General features: G+C 30.6%; 2 non-coding genes across 2 annotated transcripts; both read left to right on the top strand.

Moving 5' to 3' along the window:
* Positions 1-23,330: 23,330 nt before the first annotated feature.
* Positions 23,331-23,403, top strand: Trnak-cuu (transfer RNA lysine (anticodon CUU)). Its single transcript has one exon. It is a non-coding gene; the product is annotated as a tRNA-Lys (tRNA).
* Positions 23,404-23,948: 545 nt separating this feature from the next.
* Positions 23,949-24,021, top strand: Trnav-aac (transfer RNA valine (anticodon AAC)). Its single transcript has one exon. It is a non-coding gene; the product is annotated as a tRNA-Val (tRNA).

The raw sequence follows: 24,021 nt of genomic DNA, 5'->3' as shown, positions 1-24,021 counted from the left end.
ACTTGCCAAGGTTGGCGCATAAATTCAGTAAAAAAGTTAAATTCACGCCACAGGTAACATTTCGTAACTATTGTAACGTAAGGCGTTCTCTAGCATGACCAGTGTATCAGAGAGTATACGAGAACGTTTTGCGGAGACCACTCCCGCTGGCTTCATCAAAACACTCAAATGCACGCATCTGCCAGTGTTAAAAATTAAGATAAAATAATTGCTTTCTTTGGGCATTAACTGTGAAATAGAAATTTCAATTCCACTTTTATTTTGTAATGCATTCACTTCTTAATTTACAGGCGATGTCATTTGTAGTAGGGTAATTCCATTTGATTCATATTTTTTAGTTTTATCAAATAAATTGAAATTTTAAACAATTGCATCCCATATTAATATTATAACAGCCAGGAAATGCAATACTCTGTGCTAGCTGGTTGACATAGACAACTAGTTTTTAAGTATAATAAAAATTACGGATTAAGGAGTAGTTATTCACAAAATAATGCATAGAATTGTAAAAATAAAAATTAAAAAATTGAAAAAAGCCTCATATTTAATAAAGATGTTATTCCAGTGAACGCCTTGCAAGGTATTGGCGTACAATAGTTACGAAGTATGAACCTTTGGCGTGGAAATAGCATTTTTACTGATTCTATTGTGTGGTATTTGGCTATTATTCGCTGGTATGTTGCTAATAGTATCCGGAAATCGAATTTGCGTTTTAGACGCGTTTTTCCCGATCTATTGAAATCAAAATCTGACACAGAATTACAATTGTGTCACAAATTCACCTAACAAATTTGATATATTCGTGTAATTGTGTCTTTGAATTATCATATCTATATGTTTCTGAAAGTACAGACCAACAGGCGGTCAAATCCTTTTTTGATTTAACTCAAAATTTGAAAAGTGTCTAAACTATAGTTATTAATTCTGTGTACTAAATTTTATTGATCTAGATCTCTTCATTTTGTAGTTATCGTGTTTAAATTATATTCGAACAGCCGGACAAACAAATTCCTTCTGGGCAAATTTTGCTCAAAATCTGATAGAAATCTACAAATTTGGTATAAAGACAGAATACCAAATCTCATTCGTCTAGATCAAGACGCTTTTCAGTTATCTGTGTCATAAACAGACAGAGCGATATGTGTCCAAAAATGTGTTTTACGAATTCAGGGATGTTTGAAATGTGGAGATGTGTCAAAATCTCGCGTTTGAATCTTGTTGACGATTACTATACTTTCTCCATACGTTGCATATGAGAAAGTAAAATAGTAGGTAATATTTCACCTGGCATGTGCTTGCTTTTATGTCTTCGTCCTTATATTTACAGTAATAAAAAAAAATCTTCTTTTTAAATCGCTGACAATGTTGTCTCAATGTATTTGAATCGATTACTGGAGTTTTTTCCTCCTCAAATTGAAGTCGCCAGTTGAGTAATCTCTTTCCTGCTGCTTGTTAAAGTTGCGCTGATAAGCGAGACGAAAAGCGTTTTTAAGTTTCGGTTTGAAAAAAAAAAAACATGACAAAACATGAGTTGAATTTCCTGTTACTCTTAACTTGCGAAAAGGAAATAATTGTAGATTAGATCGTTAAGATTATTGTTTCAAATAACCAGAAATCAATCCAGAATGAGAGTCTGTATCTTTGGGTTTGCTGTTTTAATGACGCATGAAATTCTTTTCATTTGTTATATTTGAGTTTTTTTTTCTTCTATACTTATAATAAAGCTCAATGTGTGTGTGTGTGTGTGTTGGCGCTCTACAGGCCAGACCGTTTGACATACAGCTACCAAATTTGGTACATGTATACCTTGGAGGTTGGGAATGTGCACCTGGGGTTTCTTTTTTCGAATTTTTAATTAGAATTTTAATTATTAATTAAAAACTAACTTTCCCGCCAAAAAAATCTTCCATTTTCCCCACCGCCAACTTTTCCGCCAAAAAAATCTTCCATTATCCCCAGCGCCAAACGAGAAAGGCTGCAGTTTTTTTTTCTCCCAACAGTAATGAGGCTAGGGTTAAAATTTGTCGGCGGATTATTTCAATCGGTTCAGTTTTTTTTCTTAATGTTTGATGCATTTAAAATTAAACATTGTTAATGAATCAATCTTTTGAATTAAAATAAAACAGAATAAAGGAAATTAAAAATTTCTAATCCGCATAGCGTTACCCCAACTGGCGTAGAAAAAATCACGTATTTGCGTTACGTAACCGGCGAAGAAAATTCACGCGTGCGTATTCTGTTCTGATTGTTGCCATGACAACGTTATCAATGGATGATTTAAATTATTTTTGGGTTAGTTGCATGCTTTTGTAAGTAAATTGTATTTATGTTAGTTATATATTTTTTGTATATGCTTATAGTTTTAAGTACATCGTTTTTTAAGTAGTTTTTTTAAAACCTGTTTTCAAGAGTTTATTTTAAACGATTCGTTTTATTTTCTTAGTGTTTGATGCATTTAAATTTAAACATTGTTAATGAATCGATCTGCTCATAATGAATCTAAGAAAATTTTGTTGACCAACTCTTGAGATATTACATAAATTTAAAAAGATATTCTTTAGTGCCCATAAAGTTTAAACGCTGAGTGACTCTATTTTCAGTAATCAGATTATAAAAAAATGCTTTGTTTCAGTAAAAAATATTATTATATTAATTGAAGATAAATTCTTTCCACTTTAATTTAAAGCATAAATTCTACGGGTGCTAACAGAAAATGAGAGAGATACATATGACGTTATGACTGAAGGCCTTTATAATATTATGAATGAATTATATGATAATCAAAATTTGAAGTTTTAAAATATTTTGATGAAGAAGCTATTAAAGTAGAAATTGCATAAAATATTTAATTATTAAAATTTTAACGAACATTAAGACTGGCGAACCGGCTGGTCGCCAAAGGCGGCTAGTTTTAAAAATAAATTTATATCTAATATAATCAGTAGCTTCTAATAAAATATCATGTGAGTTGTACAGTTATCAGTATTCTCTCTTTTAACTATTTAGTAGTCTATACGAATTAAAAAAATAGAAAAATAGAAGCTGCCATTCTTTAAATTAATTTTATAAATACTACAGAAAAATAATGAGTATATGAATATAATATATACTAGCTGCTTTAGACGATTTGCTATTCGCTTAACATATTAATAGAATTAATTTATTAAAGTCTACCAACTTCGAAAAAATAATTTTACCACACCAAACGAAAGTACTTTTTAAAATTATATCTCCACAATAAGTACAACGCATTGTAATTCTATACAAGCAAAATAGTGGAATTACTTGGCGAAATCAATCCAGATTGAGAGTTGTGTCAAGGTTTTATTGTGTGATGTTCCTATTGTTTTGATGGCACCATTAATGATGTTCAAAATATCATAAGCTTTCAAATGAAATAAAAACTGACGAAATCAACGCTTTGATTGTGGTTGGATGATTCTGAAGCAATGTAAAATAGTTTTTTATTATTTATCTCGAAAAGGAAAGATAGTGGGGGACAGATAATTTTCGATGGAGAAGGTTATTTATCCAGGGATCGTGCGTTTTCTTTTAAAATAAAAATTGACGAAATCGAACCAGTCGTTAGGACTGGGGAATTGATACTTCGGCTTTCCTAATAATTTCAACTATATATATATATATATATTTGAAATATAAGTTGTGTTTCTGAAAACACAGGTAGTTAAGTTTTAGCTGCCTAAAATTCGTATACTGATGTTTCAGCAAATTTTAGCTTCTAATATTCGTAAATTATATTCCTTTTTTGAAAGAGTATTATACTTACAATTAACATAAAAATTTTCACTTATTATCGAATAAGGAGTGGCAAGTACTGGTCTTTATCTTACGTTTTCTCAAACATATAAACTTTCTTCTTATTATTTCCCATTTAGATTTAGCGAATAGAATCATACACAAGCATTTCTATATATCCCATATAATATTCTGTCAAAATCAGAGCTGCTTATATATAGGAGAACTACTTGGCGAAATTATTTTATATTTTTTAGTCCGTTTTAAAAACCTGGTAACCTCCTCCCTTTAATAAAATTTTTAGCTAAATAAAAAAAATTGCGATTCCTATTCTGATATTGAAGGTTTTTCCAATTTTTAAAAATAACTAAAAAATAATTTAATAAAAATAGTTTTTAAAAATACTTTTATTATGTGCAGAAAAAGATTTAAAAAAATTTTTTTTTACTTCTATTTTATTTTTTAAAATTTTTAATTCAATTAGTCAACTGATTATAACAAATATTTTTCCTAACTGTACAAGTAGATATAGGCAATAAAAATTTAATTTAATTTATTAATTACCTGATTATTTTTTGGCATTATTAAAATACTATATTGTCATCGAGAATACATAAATGCACAAACTTTCAAACTCTAGTACATCCATAATGACTTGCAAAATCAATTATTTAATTCCATTTTTACATACATAACATTTCACTATGACATGAATAAATTAGATTTAAAAAAAAATGGTAACTGGAAGAACTGGAATTAAAAAAGTTATTTGTTAACTTTTAATTTCTTTTAAATTGAAAAAGGCAGACTAGTGATGGATATAGAAAATAACAGATCATAATCACTCTATTCACCAAAAAATAAAATGAAATTTTCTACCTATTAATTCATACGGCAACTTATCATACCGCTGGAGCATAAAGATTTTAAAAAAAGCATTGAAATTTAATAATTCAATGTAACAAATAATCCTAAAATCTTTGAATAATTAAAAACTGTGCATGAAGTTGAAATTACTGAGACAATTTCTGTTACAGGAAAAAATTGAAATATGAGGATATAGCAAATTATAGGCATTGGATTAAAAGAAAAGAGCCGATTAAAAGTTTCCTAATTATAAATTCATTTTATTTTATGTAAACATTCCACCATTTCTAACTATGGCACTGCAAATTCCTAGCTTTGAACTGAAGATAATATTAACAAACTGCATCGGCTGAAAGATTCGTAGTGATAATTTTATTTCCAGCAGACATTTTTCGCATATTTACATCCTTTCATAATTCAAGTATCACGCCGAACAATACTTAAGGATGCGTTTGATCAAACAACTGCAATAAATCCGTCTGGAGCGATAAAAGAATGAAGCCTGGTTTATTTCTGATAAAACTAACGTCGATTGTGCCCTTGTTTGAGGAATTTAATGATTATAATTCGTTCGTGCAGACAGAGATACTCGGAAATGTAATATAAATAACATTGCATCCGATGGTTGTGGAAAATGAATGCAGTAATTAACCGCTCATTTCCCGTCATATATTAGTATCAAAAACTTTTTCGGGTTGTCGGCCACGCATTATATAAAAATATACTGTCTCTTTTTTTAATTTGATAGCATTTTACAACAAATCGGTTAATTAGATTAGTTATCTAATGGTGTTAATGAATGTTTCATTTGTCAGGTTGAATCGTAATTTACTAAATAATGCATTTGATGTGTCATATGCTGTATTTAATTATATATTCTTTTTAAGGAGGGGATAGTTATTGATTATTAGGCATACTTTAATCGTAACCATAACCGGCTACTCCGATCCACTCGAAGGCATACGGAAAAACCTGAAAGAAAGCGACAGCAACGAAGGTGGGAACTATGGTTGAGTCCCATGAGCCTTCACCGATCACTGTACAACCCTTCCCGTAGGAAGTACATCCCATCATCGATAGAAGGTAGACGACTCCTTACCATTTCCATACAAACCGGAGTGACAAGAACCAACCACCAGAAGATGCTTCTCATCCTTATTTTTGAGGTGCCGCCGGTGAGATTAGGCATACTTTAAAAAAGCCATGAGAAATGGCGGAGTTAAATCAGAAGAAATGAATGCCATATATTCATGTCTTTTGATAGAATCATAAAAGAAAGCAATAATTCGAAAAGTTTTACATTTTCACACAGATTTGGTGTTATACACACAGGCTATCCTAATGTAAATGTCAATGGCTTTCATAATTCCCAACAAGACATTCTTGTTACTCGACATCGATGTAGGTTTATCATTCACCAAAATGTTAAATAGAACAAAAAAAGCAAGAAATGGGATGGAATGACACCGTTTTACCCGAAGGTTTTTGGGGAAAAACAAATGAGCATCGTCGCCATACTAATGAGTCAGGTTGAGACCTAATGGCTATCACCGATCGCGGCTCAACAACTCCCGTAGGAGGTACATTTTCTCATTGGTATGGAGGAAAATCACCTCCAAATTGCTTTACGTCCATCAGGAAGTGAGAACCAACCAGAAGTTTCTTATCTCTGCGTCTGGGATGTATCTCTTTTTTTTTGGGGGGGAGGGGGTAAGTAAAAATGTAATAAAATAAAATTTGAAAAGTCTAAGAAAACGTATCAGCTAGATTTATTTAACTAAATAAATTTGCAATAATTATTCTTTTATTCTTCACCTCTGCCAGTATCGTTACATTTTTGTTTCTTCTCCAGGTACGGGCTTACGTAGAAGAATTTGGAAAACCCTGCTTATCAAAGAACAAGAAAAATTCTGCACTTTCCTTCCCTTCTTTCTTTCATTATTTTCTTTATTTATTTTTAAAATATCTTCTTGCTACTTGTTCGATATAGTGCTCTGAAATTCCTCTGCATTTAATCAACTTTGATACCACTTTCCATTCCTGAACTGTCTCGCAATCCGCTATGTAGTAAGTTGTAGATTAAGCTTCTTGCCATCGTTGCTGACAGGGATGGATTCAGCTTTTCGGGGCCACTAAGCAATTCAAGGGTCAGAGAGGCCTTTTCGTCTTACCTAACTTTATACATTAGATAATTTTTATTGATTTTAATTTTCTATATAAGCAATTTTATGTATCGAATTTCTAATACTGGCAAAACTTTTAGTTATAAGCCCTTTTAAGAGAATTGTTTTAAAAAAATGTTTGCTATTTAGCATATAAAAAATTTTTGAAATTCAAATCTGGAAGTAATTTGCAATAAAACTGTAAAACACTCGGACACGCCCAAACATTTTTGAACTGTCTTTAAATATTATTTAGTCATAAAATAGGAAATTTTAAAATTGTCAAACAAGCATATTTTTTTCAACAAAACAATAATAAAATTTTAAATATTGTAAATTAAATGAATAAAATAAAATTAATTTATTGAAAAAAACAGCACAAAAAATTGAAATTTTGGAGACTTCTAATGCTAGAGTTCTGAAATTTTGTCTGTTTGCTTTCTTTGTATTCTTGTAATGAAATACATCCGCGGTCATTTTTCTTGGGGTAGCTCTACATTATAGAAACTGGATATAAAACTGAAGAATTTGACTGGAACAATATTTGTTTGTTTTAAAATTGGATGAAAATAAAAAGAGTGGAATGCAATTTAAACAGCGCTTTACTGAACATATGCATTACGTTTTGAGAAGAATTAATGAACTTTTGGTATAATGTATTTCTCAAAAGAAGCGACGTAAAAAAAATCATTGCTCTCCTTTTTTTTTTTTTTTTTTTTTTTTTCCTTGGATTCAGAGACATTGAACTGAAAATATTTTTTTTCTTCCAAATATTTGAAATTGCGAACAGCAGATTTCCATGATTTGAATACAAAATACCAGGTGAAACAAATTCTTTCCTAAAGGTCATTTTTTTTAATCAAACAGTGAATTCAGATGAAGGTTGTTACCAGGTTTCGTTGTATCAGGCACAGGTTGATAATGATACTTAATTGTACCTGATACTTTTATTCTTGATACCACCGGTAACTGATTCTTTTTCCGTCGTAATGAAATCAAGTTCTCTGTAGATGTCTGTCCTCGCATTTGCTCCGAGATTATAGATTGATTTGATGCTCGGTTGTGTAGTATCAGGAGACTGACTCTGATACTCGACTGTGCCTGACACTTTTACCTGGTAATTTTATATTTGAAACACCCGACAATCGAGCTCTTTGTCGTCAGTATGAATCAAAACACTATCTATTAATAGATAGATATTAGCTTTAAAGATTATTGCTTCTACCAAATTGCTTGTTACCTATAAATTTGATTGTTAATTTTAATTTTGTATTTTGTTTTTTAAAGCGTTATGAAAAAATAAAGATTTTTATAAGACTTAAAAGAATTGATTTAGCAAGAGTGTATTTTTTTTATTTCTAAATGTATCGCCATATATTTATTAAAAAATATTTACGTCCTTAATTTTAAAAATATAAATATTTTCTTTATAAGTAAATTTTTTAAAAATCGTTATAATCTAAAAATGCATGTTCAAGGCTTGATTTTTAGTTGCTTTCAGTTAATTTACATATAATTAATTGAAAGATAAGATATATTTGTTTTAGATAATATTTTCCGACTGAAAAGACTATCTAAAATAAAAAACTATCATATAAAATCTCATAAACACAAAGCAAATGCATTAGAAATAATTTTATTTTACAAAATGGTTAAGATATAGCATATTTAGGTAGTTAAAAAGATAACACATAGTATAATGTCGCCGAAGCAATTCGATACTTTGTATCGCGTTGATAAAAGTCTTACTCTGATATTTATTATGTTGATACAGTATCACCCAGCCCAGTCATGAATGTTAGCTGAAACTGATATTGCTATGATTCAAAATTACAGTTCCATTTCTTTCGGTAGAAATGCTTCATTTGCTGATGATGTGACGACGACAGTGATTGACGGTTGGCTGAAAAGAGGAAAGGAAAAGCTTTACTGCCATGGTTAGTATAGGAAACAACGAGAATTTTTCAAAAATATGTGCACTATTAAAAGTAAATTATTAAATTAATTTTAAAAGCAGACATCACGTATACACATAGTATAGAGATAGAATGTGAACTGGGCTAAATCGATTTTATACTTTGTATCAATATTGATACAGTATCATCCGATCGAAAATGAAGGAAATTGAGGTGATTATCAATGGAGTGCAAAAACTGATACCGAATAACTGATATTCATAGTCTGCATCAATTTTGTGTTTTGGATACAAAGTATCATGTTGGTATAATATCACCGAATCCTATTCAGATGTCACTGCTTTAAATTTAGCTTGGCTGCATTTATTTCTAAACTTGGCGAATTTTTCAAAATGAAGTTTCAGTAAGTTAAAAATTGAATTGTATCTTATAATGATATACTCGTATTCATTTATGGCTGCTTCATGCAGCTAATAAATAATAGATATGATATAATGTAATATGAGTGCCGTTAGAATTGGCATGAATTATTCAAAAGTCAAAATAAAGAATGAAGCAAAATTATGAGATTTACTTTATCGTATTTAACTTTAGAACACGGCTAATGTTGCCTTATTGCCAATGAAATTGTTGTTTTCATCAAACTGTTACACTTTAACGAATACAGCGGAATTGTTTTATAGGAAGAAATAAAATATGAATATACAAAATAATTTTTTAGCCTATCTGGACTCATAGATTGTAAGAAATAAAATTACGTTTATTTAAAATTTATTTGTTTTAAAGGGTTTTTCCCCCCTTCTTTTCTTGTAAATGTTGATTTTTTTAACTTTTCTTGTAAATGTTGATTTTTTTTAACTTCATTCCACGTTAATGCGTATAACCCATTGACTTTGGATAATATTGAAAAAATAAGCACATTTCTCATTTATACAGTTAATGCTCAAGTGTGAATTTTTCATGTTTAATATACTTTTCATACATTCATGTTTTATTAATGTCTAAATTAAACAAGATATCTTAAACAGTTTCATAATCTTTGATTCAACCTTCAAAGAAAATGAGATCAGTAACTGTTTAAAAAAATAAAGCAAAAAAAAAAAAAAAATAAATAAAAAAAAAATAAAAATAAAAAATCATGGAAGTTGATAGCATAAAATGAATGAACGGATGCTGTATAACCTATTATATAATAAAAGAAATAAACATAAGAAAAAGGCTGATTACCAAGCAATGGGAAAGCATGAAAAAAGTACCATTAAAGTACAAATTTTACAAACAAACCTTGAAAGGTACAGAAGTATAAGAGTTATTGGTAATTAAAGCATTTAATTAAAACCGATTTACTCTCACAAAAAAATTAATTAAAATGTATAAAACTGATGACAACAGCACAAAAAAAATAATAAATATGTTTTTAAAAAATACAATTTTCTAAACTGTAAAAATCAACACTGTAAAATTATACAGCCACTTAAAGGTCAGTATCTTTTAAAAGACCATTAGATTGGAAAGAACACTGCTGAGTAATTTAGATGGAATAGTTCGGAGGACGAAGGGGATAGTCAACGAATGTCCTATTAATGCTACAACTGTGCAGTTTTTCAATTTGCTACCAGGAGCAAGGCTTGCGAATAGATCCATATAATTTCGGAACAAAGTGAAAATTGTAAATGTTTCGAAGATTAGAATCTATACTAATAATAAAGATGGATTTGTGCATGCTCGCATTTTAAGATAGACAGATTGACCTGGAGGTATTAAACTAGGCATGTTTGGAATTACTTTAGGTTGGAATGGGAACCTCGGAATTACTTTAAAAAAATATTAATTAATAAAAAAATTAAGCGAGATTTTAGTGGTTTACCGTGACCACTTCGGAAAATATTGCAGTAAAAAATGATTTTTTACACTTTATAAAATTTACACACTCAAACATTCTGATATCAATTTAACTTTAAAAATAAGTTTTTATGTATATTTTGCAGCATTATTTTCAATGTTGAAAATGAAATAAAAACCGTTTTTACTGTTGCTACTAATATTTCATTTCCTTTTATTGCTGATGATCAATATATGAAAATCAAGATATAATATTTTCTATATTGAATAGATTTCAATTTAAGTGTTCACACACACACATTCACACATTAATTCACAGTGTTTAATAAAATTTTGAACACTGTGGCAATTATAGTATTTATGCTGTAACATTTAACTTCAAAAGTAAAGAATTATAATATTTTAAAAAATTCACGCATATTTAAAAGCTCATATTAACACTGTTTTAGCTTGATGTTTTGCTTTCAGAATAAAATATGTTGATTTTTTTAATTTTTCTAAAATTTCATCACATTTTTTTCAAAATTTGACTTTTTAAAAAACTAAAACTTAACTTAAAATAAAGATTAAAAATACTTAAATGAGAAAGCCAAGTAAAAAATCCAAGTATAAAAAAATTCAATTGAAATTTTACATAAAACAAATAATCTCGGAGAACAATCTGGTTGTCGAAAATGATTATTTTATGATACATAACACTAGCCAACGGAAATCGCAGGATGTATTAAAAGAATATACTAAATTCAAACTCGGGAAATTCGCGATATACGTAGCTGGTGGGCTAAATATCTCTTTTACCAAAACAAGAACCACGATAATATATTCCATTAATCAACGATTTGTCAACATCCATGTCAGGAGGACGATCTAGAAAATTTATGAAGATACGCGTTGGCAGGTGTTAATTCATGCCTGCTTGTAACTAATAGAGACGTTTCCTTTGTTAACTGGTCACACGCTTCCCGTCTTCTATGAGGGGTTTGGAAGACGATGGCTACTGTCCCAGGTGAATCTCTGCTGCTCCCCGTAGAGCGGTCACCTTGTCTTCTATTGTGTCAAGTAGACAAAGAGAATTTCTTGACCATATTCTACCCTTTTGAGCACGCTGGAAAATGCTTCAACGGCCGGATATCCTCGAGGGTATATGCTAGCAACAGAATACTTTAAAAGGAATCCAGGTGTTAGCACATCTCTAACGTTATTCAGAAGCTAGTGCTATACTGTTGTGAGGAAATTTAGTAAGGGCTCATGCAATCCTCTTATTCTTATTTAATACTAGCCGCCTTTGGCGACCAGCTGGTTCGCCAATCTTAATGCACGTTAAAATTTTTATAATTAAATATTTTATGGAACTCCCATTTTAATTGCTTCTTCATTAAAATATTTTAAAACTTCAAATTTTAATAGTCATATAACTCACTCATAATATTATAAAGGCCTTCAGCCATAACGTAATGTGTATCTCTCTAGTTTTCTGTTAGCTCCCGTAAAATTTATGCTTTAAATTAAAGTGGAAATGATTAAGCTGCAATTGATATAATAATATTTTTTTTACTGAAACGAAGCATTTTTTTTTAAAAATATGAGTACTGAAAGCAGAGTCGCTGAGTATTTAAACCTTATGGGTACTAAAGAATATTTTTCTTAATTTATATAATATCTCAAGAAGTTTTCAACAAAATTTTCTCAGATTCATCATGAACAGATCGATTCATTAACAATGTTTTGTTTTAAATGCATCAAACACTAAAAAAATAAACAGAATCGTTTGAAATAATCTGTCGAAAACATATTAAGCCTAGTGCTTTTGTATACTGTTGTGAGGAAATTTAGTAAGGGCTCATGTAATCCTCTTATTCTTATTTAATATAAAAACTTTCCTGAAAAAAATAATTTGATCATCAATATATATTGTGTCCCTCCCCGCCCCATTAAAAATAAATAAATAAAATGAAATAAAAATGGTAATAATCAGAAAAGATGGTTGTGCCGGCTTAATATATTACATTTCGCCCAAAAAAAGAGATTTGAACAATAAAAAATAAAATCAGCTTGTGTTTCTCCCCTCCCTTCCCCCCCCCAAAAAAAAAAGACTTTCTCGTCTACTCTCTAATAAACTTGTCATGCCAGAGTACGCCTTACATGGCATTGGCGTACTATAGTTATGAAATATTAACTTTCGACGTGAATTTAGAATTTTTACTGAATCTGTCGTATTATCCTTGGCGAGTTCTTTGGCTATTAATCCTTGGCATACGTTAATTATGTCCAAAAATCGAATTTGTGTTTTAGACACGTTTTTCACGACCGATTCAAACAAAAATTTGACTAAAAATTGCACTTGTAGTCAACGATACCAAATGATATTTTAAAGAAACTAATTAAGTTAATAATTTTGAAAAGTTTATAAAAATAAATAAAAATATTGTATGTCATCTAAATCATTAAAAAATAATTACAATTAAAAAGCAATCGTGTATATTATAAATATTTCTAATAATTCGGTACGATAAAAATCTCAAAAATTATTTTTCAAATTTCATGTGACTGTTATGCAGCGTTTTTTAGGGATTCGAATGACAGCCAAATAAACATATTCTGCTTTATAATTATGCATATCAAATTAAAATCAATAAAAATAACTGGTTTTTAAAACTTGGATTGACACCTGAAAAATGTAGTGCTTAAGGATCCAAACAAAATATGACATTGCGACCTCATTTATTGAATACCGAGAATATTTGAATAAAGTATAACGTTTTTAAATAAAGTGGACTACCACAATCCTTTTTAAAGCCATCTTCACGTCAAGGAGCGTTTTTTATATTAAACCACTTCTAACCGCAAATTGTCCTTGACAGTTGGTTGTCACTGTATTATTGAAGCTAAGCTTTTCGATTGTTTTTCCGCTTTACTGAGCGCAACTTGATCAACCTAAATCGAAATTTGCTTAAGTCAATCTCGAATCTATCTTCTGTTCGACAGCATTATCTTCTTAAAATGTGAGTCTTGCACCAACAAATGTACTCGCAGCAGAATTACAGTACTGTAAAAATATTGATGAAAAACTTGAAAGTTGTTGAAAAAATGAAAATGAATTATTTTTAAATAAAACATTTCTACTAGCACAAAAAAAAGTAATAAGTTTCATTCGTTATTAATTAATGTTGTATTAGCGTATTAAGTTCACGGAAAAATTGTTTAATTAAGATCCAGGGGGGTGGTCTTCCCAAAACTTTCTCGCATACTCGTTAATAAAGGTTTGGACGCGTTTTTCACCTACCGATTGAAACCGAAATTTAACACAAAATTACATTTCCATTCACAAAATTTCATACCAAATTTGATATATTTAAGTCATTGCATTTTTGAGTCACAAAATTTCATACCAAATTTGATATATTTAAGTCATTGCATTTTTGAGTCACAAAATTTCATATCAAATTTGATATATTTAAGTCACTGCATTTTTGAGTCACAAAATTTCATACTAAATTTGATATATTTAAGTCACTGCATTTTTGAGTCACAAAATTTCATACCAAATTTGATATATTTAAGTCACTGCACTTTTGAGTCACCAAATTTCATAACAAATTTGATATATTTGAGTCACAAAATTTCATACCAAATTTGATATATTTGAGTTACAAAATTTCATATCAAATTTGATATATTTAAGTCACTGCATTTTTGAGTTATCGTATTTACATGCTTTTGAAAATATAGACTTGGATTTGGCTCAAAATCGGATGGAGTCTGCATTATAGATGTAAATATGTGTAGTGAATTTTATTCATCTAACTCCCTTCGTTTTCTAATTATTGTGTTAACTTACGTTCTAACAGCCGGACAGACAAAACTTCTTCCATATATTTATCAAAAACTCGAGTTCGAATTTTTTTTTAATCATATTTTCTCTGTTCTTCGCATACGAGGAAGTAAAAAGTGATCGCACGTACAGGAAGCTTCATTTTTCTCTTCTAGCACACAAGAGAAATATAATAATAATCAACGAGAAATTCGATCTTATGATTTTAATTGAAATAAGAAAAAACAATTAATTTTTCAAAAATTTTATTGCTTTAATAATTTTTTTTCCATAATATAATATTTAAAAAAATGGAAACGTAAATATTTAATAAAGTTACTAAAACAAAAAATTAAACGAAAATAAATCATTAACAAGTTAATAGAATTAAAATGTGATTAAATACGAAACTAAATTTACCATTTATTAAAACAAGGCCCTCATATGACTGAAGTTTGAAATGCTTAAATATGCCACTGTCTAAACTACGCCACTGATACAGTGGGGTAGCGTAGCGTAACGCTGGTAAGTGATGTCCGGGGAATAACATGACCCTTGCCCTCCACTGCGAAAATTGTCATCATTGGATAGTAAATGTAAATGGCAACCTTGCATTTGCAATCCAATGATCATCAAATCCTTATACTTGGATTTAAGTGTGACATAAACATAATAATGTTTAATCCTCCCTCATGCTCATCAAAGACTACCGACTGGGGCATCTACAATCCCCTCCCTTGCAATAGTGACATGGAGATCAAGAAACAATGAGGGGTATTTATGACCCGAGGACGATGATGACAAAACATTTATCTTTTCGGGTTCGAATTATGTCTTCTAAGGCTCTTAGGCGATTCAAAAGGCTATAAGATTCCTTCCCTCTCGCCAAATTTTAAAACCATAGTTTTTATTGATTTTAAGTTAAACTTTATATAAATAGTTTTTAGAAGCAAATTTTGACAAGCAGGGAAAATATTTAATTGCGGATTACCTAAAAAAGAGCTGGTTACAGTTTACCCCCCCCCCCAGTACGAAGAAAACCTACAGTTAAAATGTAAAAATAATAATAACGAAAAAAAAAAAAAAAGTGTTGAAAACGTTTTTAACACAACCTAAATAATGTTTAGCTATAGGACCAGACACTTTTTTAAATTTTAAAGCATCATTTTTTTAGAATTTTAAAATAATATAACATAAATCTTTAAAATGATGATTATTTGGGGAATTTAATAGAAAAATGCTCGTAAATTAAAAAAAATTCTTGATTATAATTTGAAAAAAGTTCGATTGCACCGCCTAAAAAATACAAATTTAAATAGTGATTATTATTATTTTTTTTATTTAACTTAAATAATTTTGAAACCAGCGCAAAAGATTTTAATGGACTCAGGATTCACTAAAATTGCAGAGCTCCAATATAATAATAATTCGGCCCTACTGCTTTTATGTCACTTTATTTTAAAGTGAAATGGATGAAGTGAAAAAACAATATCATTCCTCGGACGCAAAGCCTTCGTCTATACACCACTGCTGTGTTTCAACTTCAAAAAATATGAGACAATTCGTCAAAATGGAGACGTCTGACCCCTTCAGCGCAATACTTCTTGCTCACCATCTGCACAGACATCGAAAAACAGTTAATCTGCATGTGAGAAAGAGCGCTCTCGTCGAACCCAATCCCTTCGCAGAGCAGCGGCACGATCTGCTCTGTCTAAAAAAGAGCAGGAACTGGGGAATGAGGTGCATATCAATGGCGAGGCAAGGTCAGGCGAGCTAGATCGACATTTCCGCGGGCGAAAAAGAGACGTTGGCTCTTCTGTTTCGACTCGTCTGACAAACTTTTTTAGCATTTTTAAAATATAGATGTGTTTTTTTTGTTTTCTTTTCTTCTATGGCCCTTCAGCTATAAGAATGTTGTAAAAATTTCAGCTACGGAATGTTTCAAACTGGGACCTATAACTCTATTGTGCCTGCCTATAAATTTACTTTTGTAAAGTGGGAATTAAAGTTCTTGTTTCATTTTTGCAGCTGAACTGGCCACTTCTAGACCCCTGCTAGTTCACAGGGAATAATGATTCAGATTAATTTTAATTAAAACTCTTTTGCATAATTTGATGTTCACGATTTCCTGACAAAAGTATTTTTAATCATCAAATTGTGAAAATGGTACAATTCGGTTTTCACGGCTACCAAAAAGCGCCAAGAAAAAATTTCGCCAAATTATTAAAATATACTCAAGTATGCTATATGAACTCTATATAATTTGGCGATTGAAATCACCAAATTGACGAGATTTTTTCTTGGCGCTTTTTGGCTGCCGTAAAAAACGACAAGCACCTGAAAAATAATAAATCTTGTTACTTGAATCTTTTATAACCAGGGCCAGATTTCCATCTAGACAGATATAGCAATTGCCTAGGACCGTTTAGATGATGGGGGGAGGGGGGGCAGGCAGATTGATTAAAAAATTGTTGCTAGCATAGTTGCTAAATAAATAAATTTGTATAATATCCAAATAGAAAAATCTGAAAATACGAATTCTATGAATTATCTTTATATTATAATTCTTTTTATGTATGCATTTTATTCGCTTTGTGTTTGCTAGATTGCGGGTCACCTGACCAATGACATTGGAGATTTGTTTTGCCAGTATTGTTTGAAATATTTAATGAAAATTATTATTACGCCATAATAAGTATTTATATTGCACTTGATGGTGAAATGGCGATAAAAATTGGAAGGTAAAGCGTTAATTAACACCAAATTCCCAGCAAATGAGTTTAAAACGTTATTATAAGTTAATTCAACTTTTAGACATACCGGAAAGCTAATGAGTAGCTTTCCGGTTTGTTTACCTTTTTCGAGTTACGGAAATGTTTCTTCTCCAGGCTAACAATTGTCTGAATAACCAGGCAATACACGTATTATCCCTGAATTGTTCTTTTAAAATGGTAATTGGGCGCCCAGCGATATCAGATGAAGAAAGGATACGAAGGAAGACCGAGCGAGAATCTGGAAATTAAAAAGAAAAGCTGATCGTGAAGTCATGTCTGCCAGTCATTGTAGCCATGCCTTGCAAATTTTTTATAGGACAGAATAAGTGCTTTTCATTTTCTGGGAAATGATATTTGACAGTAAGTAAAAGAATACATAACAAGTGCTCCTTTCACTATAGCATGATTCAAAGTGAAGCTTCTAATGTGACTCATTAGGCGCCTTTGAGGACCAGCTGGTTCGCTAAAGTTATTGATTTTATTTAATTCAATTAAAGCTCTTACATATAACTTGGTTTTCATGACTCCCCCCCCCCCAAAAAAAAAGATTGCGATTGACCGTGTTATTTTAATAACTTTATATATTTTTCTGTTAATTGCGCGTGTGATTCATCATAATAGAATCTAAGTCCATTAAATCATAGTGTTATTAAAAACATCACTTTTAGGAAAGTCAGTAATTTATTTTTATAAACCTCAAGTAAACTACATAGATTACAAAATCCTTCTTCTTAGCTTTCAGTAATCCACCCGGGGGGGCACCTCGAAATGAGGATGAGATGCTTCCGGCATGGTGTTTGGATCTCGCCACCCTGGAGGGTACACTAATAGGTGGGGGATCTGACTCCTCCCATCGATGACGGGACGTACTTCCTTCGGAAAGGGTTCTACCGTGGCCGGTGACGGCCCTTAGGACTCAACCACAGTTCCCGCCAATGGCGGTCCGGTCATTCAGTTTTTTATGGTTTAAATCCGTGTGCCTTCGTGACGGGTCGGAGAGATGATGACTGACTTAGATGGCTGACTTAGCTTTCAGTAATGGAGAGGGAAAAAATGCGATTAAATATTTGACGCAACAATAGAAATCAATTGAATTTCAGTTCAACAATGTTTAAAATTATGCAAAAAAAAAAAAAAAATATTTTGCTTAAAAGTTGTCAACATTTAGGAAAAATTTGTACGCCAATTAAATGGGTATCATTGAAAATATTATACATTTTTTTTTTTTTTAGTTTTAATATGATATAAAAATCTTTATTTGCGCTATAATATTTTTGGAAGTTATCGCGGTAAACATGCCAAAGTTAAATAAAAAATATCATCTTTCCTTTCAATAAAATCTCTCTTGGGTTCACATTCTCCGTCTCCAAAAATATAAAACATGTGCCTTAATAGCTTTAGGTCAAGCAGCTTGGCCTATAAAGCGCCATCTCACACATTTATTTTTATCTTTAGTAATTACAATAATTAGTAGTACTATTTAAATAAGAATATTTATTTCTTTTTACATAAAAGAATGAATTATTTACTTTTTTTATTTTTTAAGGGCAACACTCCACATTTGTATCCATTTAAACTGGTATTGTTAAAAAGATAAATTCTTGAAACTTTAAAGTGTTGCAAAAGTCACTTTTGTATAAGCATATTGTTGGAAGTTATCGTAGAAAAACTGCAATTTTTTTTTTCATTTCCAATTAATTAGATTTTTAAAAAAAGAAATCACACCTAGATGCACATTCCCATTCTCCAAAGCATATATAAGCCAATTTTGGTATCTCTAGGTCACGGTCTGGTCCGCAGAGTGCCAAGACAGACACATTCATCATGATTATTAGCAGACACTATCAATAATATCCTGTTTTGAATAACAATAAAGAAGCTAAACAAGTGGGTGCATTGGCAGGAAAACCAAAATAAATATAATAATAATGATAAAGCAATTCAGTTATTCAGTGGAACGTGACTAATTCGAAGCTGAAGGGATCACAATAAAAATTCGAATTAAGAAGAACTGGGCCTAGAAAGAAGAAAAGGCGAAAATTATAATTTTTAAATTAAAAAAAAGTCAATGATAATTTATATTTTATATTTTACCGATTTGTCGAAGAGAAATCAGTTGGAAAAAACAGTAAAGAATTGAGTGATTTTGATTTTATATAGCAATCTCATCAAATAAATAAATTTAATAAATAAAAAATTATGGGTACAATAATATAATAATTATATAATTCACTATAATAATTATATAATTCACTGTACAGTTATTGTATTATGTACATACAATAATATAATAATTGTACAATTCACTGTACATTTATTGTATTTAATAGATACAATAATACAATAAGTGTACAGTGAAATAGTGTAGATGCAAAAATCAATTAAAAAAACAGAAACTGAGGTAAATTTTTGTATTTTAATTTATCAAAATAAATTTGAATTTTTGAAAGTATTCGAAATATCGACGATTTCGAATCAAAAAGTTTTCGAGTAAATCAACTTCCATAGTTCACTTTTAACCTTTTGAAACTATACTGTACTTACTTCATGGCAGAACTATCGTAATCCGATTTCAGATTTTGAACCATTAAATGACTCCCTCACTCCAAATTTGTAAGCCAGACGATCGTGAAGGAATTTGACCTTCCTCGTCAAATGCTTTAACTATTGACCCAGTTTGGAATCCGGCGTCGGAACTAGGATCTTAAAGGGCCGAAGTCGATTAAGGCCAGCCAGCGCGGCTTCCAAAAATGAGTATAGGACTCTGAAATAATTATTTTATGTGTCATTATTTTTCTTTTATCATTTAAAGGTGGACCATTAATATAATAAATTATTAACGAAACCTGTTTGGCACAGCAACTGCAGATAATCCACAAAATTACCGAAAAAAAGATACAAATTAACATTAACCTCTTCATCTATGAATTTATTAAACCTCCTATTATGAAGATACATTCTATTTGAGACAATTATTGTTATTCTAATCCCTACAATAGTATATAATACACTTGGGACACTGAAACTTTTCCAAATAATGTTTGGGTTTAAATGATATTATATTTTCCGCTTAATTGTAGTTTAATTACTATAATAATTCGATGCACGTCATTCTAGGAGATGAGGTTAAAATGCTTTTTAATTTTTTTTTTAAATTGCCGCACAAATAATTATGATTTGATGAAAAGTATATTATGTATTTACAAGTTGTTGCAAGTTCAGTATTTACAAGTTGTATAACAAATTACTTACTAATTAATTTATTATTATTAATTTATTTATTTATTATTATTCATTAATTAATTTAGATTATTAATTTATTTTTCCGTTTTGATTTCTTTTTTTTTAATCTTGATCAAATTTTTTTAAATAAAATTTTGAAATTTATAGACAGTTTACTAGATGATATCGCACAGAAATTTTAATGACTAAAAAAAGTGTGCTCCTATAACAAGTAACAATAAATGAATCTAAATAATAATAAATTTATGTAAAATATTAGTAATGAATAAGCTAATGGATTGAAATGACATAATAAAATAATACAGAATGTATTATTTAATACCTCTATACAATAATACCTTTTGCGCACTTTGCACGGATTAAAACAAATATTCATATCCTCTTTCATTAATATTGAGAGAAGAACATTTGAGAAGGAATATTTACTTTCAGGATATAAAACATTTCATTAATTACTAAAACAAAGTTAAACAGAAAGCGAATTATCAGCCATGCGTAGAAATGTCTCACCAAATGTTTTTATTGACCATAATTTAATCTTTATATAAATGGTTCAAAGTAGCAAATTTTAATAAAATGAAACAGCAGTTTTTTTTAGCTTTAATTATATTAACGTCCCGTTTTAAGCAACACTAGGGCTATTTTGGGACTGATCTTGTAATTTTTGGACCGCGGTCAGATGACGAGGACGACATCTGATCTGGCACCTCCCTCTCCACACCACGTCGCGCTACCTAACGATTTAGCGGGCAACAGACCCCCTTACCAGGCGATTCTTCTGTGGAATCGGGTCTCGAACCTGAAGCTTTATGGCTCACGAGCCGAGACATCACCACCAGGTACCGCGGGCCTACGAAATAACAAAATGCTAACTGCAGATCATTTTTTAAAAAAAATTTCAGTATGCTGCATATAAAAAAAAATACAATTGAAGTTTAAAATTAATTTGAAACGAAGTAGGGGGGAAAAAGTGCCAACTTATATTGATTCAATCAAAATTATATTTTGAAACAGAATCGGACATTCTTTAAACTTATAAAGCACCACGATATATATATATATATATTCAGAATTACAATGGTACCTTGCTTAGCGAGCATAATTTGTTTCCGAATCTTACTCGAAACAATTTTTTGAATAAGAATTCGTGTAAAATAGAACAATGCATTCTATGTTGAAAAGAAATATCCAAACATATTTATAATAATGTATTTTGTTATTTATAAGGTAATGTATGTTTTTTAGTTGCCAGAAAGTTGTATGAAGACTTTTATCTTTCTCTAAAATTTGGCGAAAATTAGATAACATTATCGTTAAATGACTTGGTAGCATTCATAGCTATTTCTTTACTAGTTCGATGTTTCTTAACGAACGATGCAATAATTTCCATGCTTTCAGTATCCCCCTTATTTCACTGGAAGGTTATTGCTCTATTTTGTTTAGTATTTCACCCTTTCCTCTTCAAATCTCCTTTGCTGTGACACAGAATGCAATTCTTTTAAATTCTACTTTAGTTGTGGCTATCTTCCACCAGCTCATAGATGTCTGGCTAATCACATTTAAACCTATAAACTTGACTACAGGACTTAATCTCGTCGATTAAAGCTCCACAGGCACTTGCTCAAACACCTCGAAATCGCATTCGACAACGCTATCTACTTTTCATTCACGGATTAGAAAACCTTCCTCGCTTGCCCTTATTTAGTCAAAATGAGGATGAAAGAAACGATTAAAGAAGGATATGTTTACATTTACCAATAGAGTGGACTCGGATTATCCGCGGATTGGGAGGCATAAAAACTGCTGATAACTTGCAATGTTATCGGAAAGAAGTACTCATTAAAAATAAAATACTTTTTTATTTCCTATTTTATTACCTAAACCTTAAATTATAATTAAAAAGTAAAATAAATAAAAGGTTTCTGTTCTTGAAATTTGGTAATTCTTTTTTTACAAAATAATAATGATTTCTTATGTTAAACACTTTTTTGCTATTGAATTTTTTGATAACATTTTTATATTAAGAACAGCAATTAATTTTGTTCACGTTTACTGATATTATAGAAAATATTTTTCGCGCCACTTCTGAAAGTTTTCTTGCCATTTGAATTAGTCCTATATGTAATCAATACACAATTTTGAATTAAAATAAAGTAGTACGGTAAGTAACAACACGACACTTACATATACGTGGGGGTAAAACTGAAATAAAAAGTATCTAATGGAGTGGTAATCAAAGAATTCCGGAAATACGCTCATCCTTTCGCATCTCATCCCTTAGCGAGGTAGAATCGTAGAATAGTGGTAGTCTGAAACGAATAACATGCAGATATAAGGGTTCTCTTCGAAAAAGCGCTCAACACAGACTGATACAGGACAATCCAGCATGTGACGTCATGATGTCTCCTCGCCACTCGTTCTGCGAAACATCGCTCGGTAAGCGAGTCACTTTTTTACATTTTGTTTTGCTCGTTATGACCTGTTATGAAAATTGCTCGTTAAGGTAAGTTTGACTGTATAAAAAACATGACATAAACCAGGTAATGTTTATTAATTAAGATTGTTACAGGAATAATGTGCTGTAAACAGTATTTGATTTTAATCTGAACGCGTTCAAATGCCCGGCCTTCAAAATTAACCAGTTAATTGTTTTTGATGAGTATACTCGTCATTAAAAAAATTACAACATTTTGCATTATGACGAGTTTATTCGTCAGGAGTAATAAGTAGTGACATCGCTAAATTTTAGCGACATAAATTAGCACGCATTTTCTGAAGAAGTCGAAACAGTTAATTGGTTAAATAAAAGTATAAAATTAATAACCTGATCAGGTCACAAACGCATAATGAGAGAAAGAGCATCTGCGTCAACTGATTAACAACGAAAATAAAACTAAACAAACGTTACGGCTTGACTAAAGACTGCATTATCAGCCATCCATGAAACCGGCTTTTCGTCGCCCGGCTAGCTCAGTCGGTAGAGCACGAGACTCTTAATCTCGGGGTCGTGGGTTCGAGCCCCACGTTGGGCGTGCTGCTATTTTTGTTACTATCTTGTTCGAATTGTTTAAGTACTAAATAAATCACCAAAAAAGCGTAAAAAAGATTGTGATAAATGCAGAAATTATTGCTGCTGGCCTAAAGAAAGGATTTTTTTTTTTTTTTTTTTTTTTGTAATTCAAGATTATACGAAAAAAAAAAAACTTTGAAATGTCATAAAAATGCAGAAATTTTGTGATATTCAAAAGAAGACAGATGTTATTTAATATAGAAAACTACTTAATTACTTTTATACACACGTATGGCTCTCTCTTCACCAATAAATAGTTAAAAAGAAAAATTCTTGTCCGAAATTCTCAGTGTTGGAAAATAACCCAAGTATTGTTATTAAACTCATATTAATTAATGTATTCCTGTAAACATATTTGTGAAATGATTCATAAAAATAACTTTAAATAGGAAAAGGGAGTTTTTGTATTGCCGTTCAATTCAACAATTCATTAAATGTTACAGGGAAGTGAGCATTATTTGTACGATGGTACATTAACTTAAGTATTTCTTTTAATGGAAGCCATGTGTACCCATGGTGTAGTGGTTATCACATCCGCCTAACACGCGGAAGGTCCCAGGTTCAAAACCTGGTGGGTACA

This window comes from Argiope bruennichi, chromosome 4 (genome assembly GCF_947563725.1).
Source record: "Argiope bruennichi chromosome 4, qqArgBrue1.1, whole genome shotgun sequence".
In the NCBI taxonomy this organism is placed as follows: Eukaryota; Metazoa; Arthropoda; class Arachnida; order Araneae; family Araneidae; genus Argiope; species Argiope bruennichi.
Note: the sequence above shows the minus strand (reverse complement) of the source record. Positions and strands in the feature narration are given on the sequence as shown.